Genomic DNA, 6,000 nt, shown 5'->3' on the forward strand with positions numbered 1-6,000 from the left:
GCACGTTAATAGCCTCTGCCACGTGAACCAAAGGTGAAAGAATAGCTTAATGGCTGCATTGGCAACACCTGCCACTGTGCATGCATTGCATCACAAATTGCGGGTACTTTTTTTTAGTCTCACACTAAAATACACTCAATTATAGACCACCTGAAATAATGAAAAAAGTGTGTCAAACTTGGAAACTGCAGCTCTACCCCTGAGTCAGTATCAGGTCATGTGCTGGGGTGAAAGAAATACAAAGTAATCTCTTGCTGTAGAGTACAAAACAGCTGCTGAGTAAATATGATGTCCTTCTTTGAGGATGCATTCAAATCTCCATACACAAAACCCTAATTCTTCGTGCCACCAGTAAGAATAATGTTTACTAATGTTAAGGATGCAAATGAAAGCTTCACAGGAATCTTCCATCACTGATAGTAAAGGTCAAACATCCATCAGAAAAGCATCTCGACTACAAACACTGACACAAGGTTGACATTTTCCTTCAGTGAACCTTTCCATCTGTGCATTTCATATTGCCGTCTCCGGGTGAAGTGTTCCACTTTTACATGAGCCGCAGCAGAGGACCCCTTGACCAGATGAAAGCAATTGTCGGGTTAGCTCTTTGATGTTTTTGTAATGCATATTTACTGTTTTGGTGGAAGTGCTGCGATCATCTAAAGATGTTTTCATCTCAGGGCACCAAAGCTTGTTTTGCATAGTGGAAATCACTACTGTACCGTAGAAATTGATTTCTTAATGTCACAGTTTTCTGAAATGTCATGCTTATGAAGTATAATGAGCTTTGTTCCCTTTTCCATTTGTTGTAAGATGAAAAAGAAGGACACATTCTCATTAAAAGTAAATCAGCAATATGGGTTCAAGTGAGGGGAGGATTTGTTGTTCAGCCAGCGTGGAACATCTTTACACAACGCTGATGTTCCTGAGCAGGTGGTAACACTTACAGAAACAATAACTCAATAGTACTTGAATGTATTTTTACTTCAGCTCTTTTAAAGTGGATATGCTTCCTCACAATGGAAAATGGAACAAGTAATTAAGCTTTTGTCTTTCAGCAAGGTAGAGCTGACCGTGTCAAAGTTTGAATTGAGTGAAATGAAATCAGCCCAATAACTTGATTAGAAGTGATCAAAAGGTACAAAAATAAGTTATCTTAAAGTGGACCTATCATGCTATATTTGAAACATATATTGTAGGGCCATACCTATATAAAACATGTCTGTGAAGTTTTTTTTTCAAAATACCAAACAGATCACCCATTGTAGCCATGCCTCATACTGCTTACCCTCTTTTGAAGCCCTGTTAGAGAAACGCGGATCTTGGGTCCTTAGCTTGAAAAAAAAGAAAGAAGAGGAGGCGGAGCTAATGCCTGATCAGAATTAAGAGTTCAATTCGGTTGTGATAAAACGCCATCCTGTTTAAACCACGTCAAAGATTATTTCTGAAACCGAATGGAGCTCAAATGCTTTTTCTCTTGCAGGTTTATCACAAGGTGAGTTCTTTTTTTATTTCCTGCTTTTTTAAAACACACATGCTCTCCAGTACAGGTTAGCTCTGATTGTTAGCAAGGCTTGCTAATGTAAACAAAGACGAGATTACGTCCAAAACACGTCAGGCATTGTTTCTGATAGCAACTTTCTGGCGGTCCGCCGGCGTCAGTTCAGATGGAATCTGTATCCGCTCGTTGTACACCCGTTTTTAAAAGATGTGGGTACGGAGGAAAAGAGAGAGAGTTTTATTTTCTGATGCTGCGTGAGTTCCCCGACGCACCGGGGACACATATGTATGTATAAAAGACATCACAAAGTGCATTTTGCATGAGAGGTCCCCTTTAAAGACTGCTTTTATTCTCCTGTCTCAGTATGTCCATATTTCGCTTTAAAATGTTGTAACACACACTCTTCTTGCAGATGAATCCAGCAACAGCCAACAAATGAATTATTCACAGCTGAGCAAAGACAATCAGGAGGTAATTGTTTTTAGGGGGAAAAAAACCCTAAGATATCTAAATATTCAGTTGAATCTGTATTTTAAGCTGATCCCCTACAAAGGGACGTTGTACCTTTAAAAATAACATCTTGTTTTGTGGAGACTATCTTAGTCAGGTCAGTGCCTACTACGATTCAACGCATGTTCTGTGTCTGCTTCACATACTGTACATGCCACAGTGGGTTTTGCCAGTTAGTTGTTTTTAAATTGGGCTCATGGCACTAGGAAATGTTTGATTTGCATTAGCAATAACTTAAAACGCCTCTGATAAGACTGCAGGGGAGTTAACAAACAACAGGCCTGATAGCAATAAAACATGTCATCATTAACGCTGCATTAAACGTGGCTGGGTAATCTTAATGGCGAACCCCTCCATTCAAAATATAAACCACTATATACTGTAGAGAGAGGTAAATATGGAACCTAAATACATCAACGGGCTATTTTTGACTACCACAATTAGTAGCATAAAAAAGATTCTAAGAAAATGTCTGTCAGGATTTAAGAAATACTGCATGAGGTCAACATTACAAGGAAACCCAGGTGGATGTTTCCAACACTGAGCGACAGCAAAATTAGTCTAGATTAGTTTCGCCTCCCTCAACAATCGGTGAAATTCATTCAACCAAGGAAAGTCTCCAGAATTTGAAATGACACCGCCTGGATGTGGTGCAGATTGTGCTGTGAGCAAATTAAAGCACAGCGCCACAGCAGTTACTGAGGACTTACTTCAAGACTGGAATCCTTATTTTGAAGTGCTTTTTAAGAAACAACATATTCCAAAACGATTTTATTAAAAAAGTTAATAACGCAGATCCTATCAATGCTTGAGCAGTTCTATATTTAAAGATCATGCTACATGAAGATTCAATGTCCTGCTGTGTAAGTGCTGTTTGCACCATTACTATCTAAAGGGATACTAGTGCCCCTCAGTGCTACTCCCCTTCGATTTTAATCAATACTTTTCAAGAGTTTTAAGCTAGACAGCAAACATCGTCTTAGGGGACGGTGTAAATCTGAGTGCCGGGGCCCCAATCTCGGCCCTGTCTTGCAGAGCCAGACGTTTGTTGCAGTGAGTTTGGCAAGAGCGGCTTAAGAGTTAATTCCCTGGCAGTGATTTGTAGGAGAGCAGCATCAACAAGCTGCTGCAGACTGGAGCATGAAAACCATTACTTCAATCCCTCACTCCCTGACATTAATAGGATGAATAAATGTTTTTGTTCTCTGCTTAATTTGGATGAATTCATCCAAATGGCAATGAAAACAAGTAAATATCCATCTCAGCTCTCCTCCTGATAGTAGAACACAAAGAGAACTAACTCTGCCTTCGCTTTTTCTTCCACCTACTGCTTGAGTATTCCTCCGTATGGCGCCAAGCTCATATATCAGATGATAACCGTAATGGCTGAGACTGGGAACATTTTGTGAGGGAGGCTCTTGTCTTTATTTTATGTCGATTCACCCTCGCCACGCAGGAGGTTGTCATGCCAAATTTAATTCTGTAGTAACTTACTGAGCGATTTTTGGGCTCCCAGACATCAAATGTGACAAAGGAGACGCACCCAGACAGATTATTTCCCGCATAGGATCATGGGAAAAGAAGCTGTGCACAAATTCAATAAAATCATGGAAGCAGGGGCCGAGTATTCTGAATCAATGCAGAATACACGGCAACAACAGAGTCCCCTTTTTTATCCTAGACACTCAATGTGTTTTGGACAATAAGAGGTGACATTCACAAAAAGATAAGACAGCATTTTGGGCAGATAACGCTGCACAGATAAAACACAACACATCTTGTAATTCTTAACGCACCCTTTAAAGGGTGTAATGCACACCTAGCTGTGCGGCCAAGGAAATTTCTGTGCTTCTTGGCTATTTGCACATATTAAATAAGTTAATATGTAAACAGTTGGTGCAAAATCAGCACTAATATCTGAACACAGTTACAGTGAAATGATTGAATATTCTCAGGCTGGCTGGTGACTGAAGCCCATTGATAAAGGGTTTATTTTTCTGTTACGTTTACATTCTGTGTATGGACCTGTAGCTGGTACTCTAAAAATATCATTTTTATTTGTCTCTCTGCCCTTGTTATGTTTACTGTGTTATAGGCACAAAGGCCACATTTACACTTTGCCATTGATAATTGGGATCAGACGAAAAAGGGCAAATGGCACTCAGCCGCTAAACTTTAAGGCTGTGTTGGTGTTGTAATATCATTAGTGTAATGTATTTTGTGAATCGGACCTTGAGACAAGGTAAATAACATTTTCAAGTAATGCGCAGTTCATCAGCAGCCGCAATAAAATCTTTGTGAAGTCGCCTCTAAGTGTAAAGACATTCAAGATGCATCCAAGAGGAACTGGTTTTATTCTTAATGTGTTTGTCTAAACAACTCTATGTGCATTACCTCTCCTTCCTGACCGGAAAAGGGGCCGCCCTGATAGGCCTGAAGCCCGTGAAAACAACAGCAGATTGCAGATGTGTAGTCTCGACAATGGAGATGGATATATGTGGATCAGTGTAAATGAAAGTGTAAATCACATCTGGAGTCAATCTGGATGTGAGACACTTGAAAGGACACGTGTAAATGATGGCAATGGTTTTAAAGCTCAGATAGGAAGTATCCTGATGACATAGTATTACTACTAACCAACAATAAGCAGACTACAGTGTCTGGGTCAGGAGGCCACGAGCACACTGTGCGCTGCTCAGCTCTCAGTGGAGTTGCTCGGCTCTCAGTGGAGTTGCTCGGCTCTCAGTGGAGCTGCTCGGCTCTCACTGGAGCTCAGTAGTAATTCTCCAGTAAGTGAAAAACAACTATACAAACGTGTGTGATAGGCTATATTTTGCTCTGCAATATTGTTCACACATTTCCTCTGCTCCCTAAATCCCTGGCTGTATTACCAACAGTCACTATCTTTAGTTCAGGAGAGGGACATAAGCAAGAAAGGCAGAGTCACTTACAACTCGCAGGAGAACTCTGGCACCTGAACTAATCAATGCGGCAGCACCTGCGCTGCTTTCATGTACACTCCTACAGTGAGGTTGAGGTTATTCTGATTGGATCTAAAACTATTCTTTTGAAGGCCTGAATAACTTGGTGGATTGAGGTGGCAGTCCATAGCTGTGACGCCGGCCCCGCCACAAAATGGCTGCGATCAGAGCGATATGAGAGATAGACATCAAAGGTCACAAATAAACCCTGTGTAAGGTGACAACTCTCCAAAAGTACATACTGCACTTGACCATTCTATTTTTTTTTAGAAAGGGAAGGCATCTCACCTTGAGTTTTGGCAAGAGAGACAGCCTTTGTTAATTTTAAATGCATTTGGAAACTAGTAATTAAGTCCCCCCCCCCCAATGGACTGGGAAATTGACATGCTCTGGAGAGCCACTGAGTAATTATATTTGTAAAGAGCAGTGATACAAGATACTCCCCTCTGACTGGGACTCATTACACATCATTAGAGAGGCGCGGTAACTGCGCAAATGAATGCGCATTACAGACCACACACACACATTCACACAACTTACACACACACAATACCTGTCTCACACACACACACATGCAGATCAATGAACACACACTGTTTCTCTTGGTAAACAAACTCTGCTCTTCACGCTGACCCGACTGTGGAAAGTCCTGCGCGGACAGCGTACAACTCTATTCTGCATATCTCTTCTGGTGTTACTCATACTGCGGTGGGTCAATAAGTAATTAAAGATTAAATCTGAAATGAATTCTCATTCATCTAAATAGTGAAAGGTTCAGATATGAAAGTTTCCAAATGGGGCCCCAGGAGGATTGTGGGCCACCCTTTGAAGCAATAATTACCATTACAGCAGCGTAGGGCGTAAAGCTGCAGGGGGATGATAGAACACAGCTAGAAACTTAGTGGACTCCTTTAATTGGAACTGGAGTGGCAGCGACTACAACTCTCCGCCATGTTACCTCTTCTTCATCCAGTATTTCTCCTCTCTCTCTGCTTCTTTTTTCTCTCT

This window comes from Notothenia coriiceps, unplaced genomic scaffold (genome assembly GCF_000735185.1).
Source record: "Notothenia coriiceps isolate Sejong01 unplaced genomic scaffold, NC01 NC01_scaffold00000339, whole genome shotgun sequence".
Lineage (NCBI taxonomy): Eukaryota > Metazoa > Chordata > Actinopteri > Perciformes > Nototheniidae > Notothenia > Notothenia coriiceps.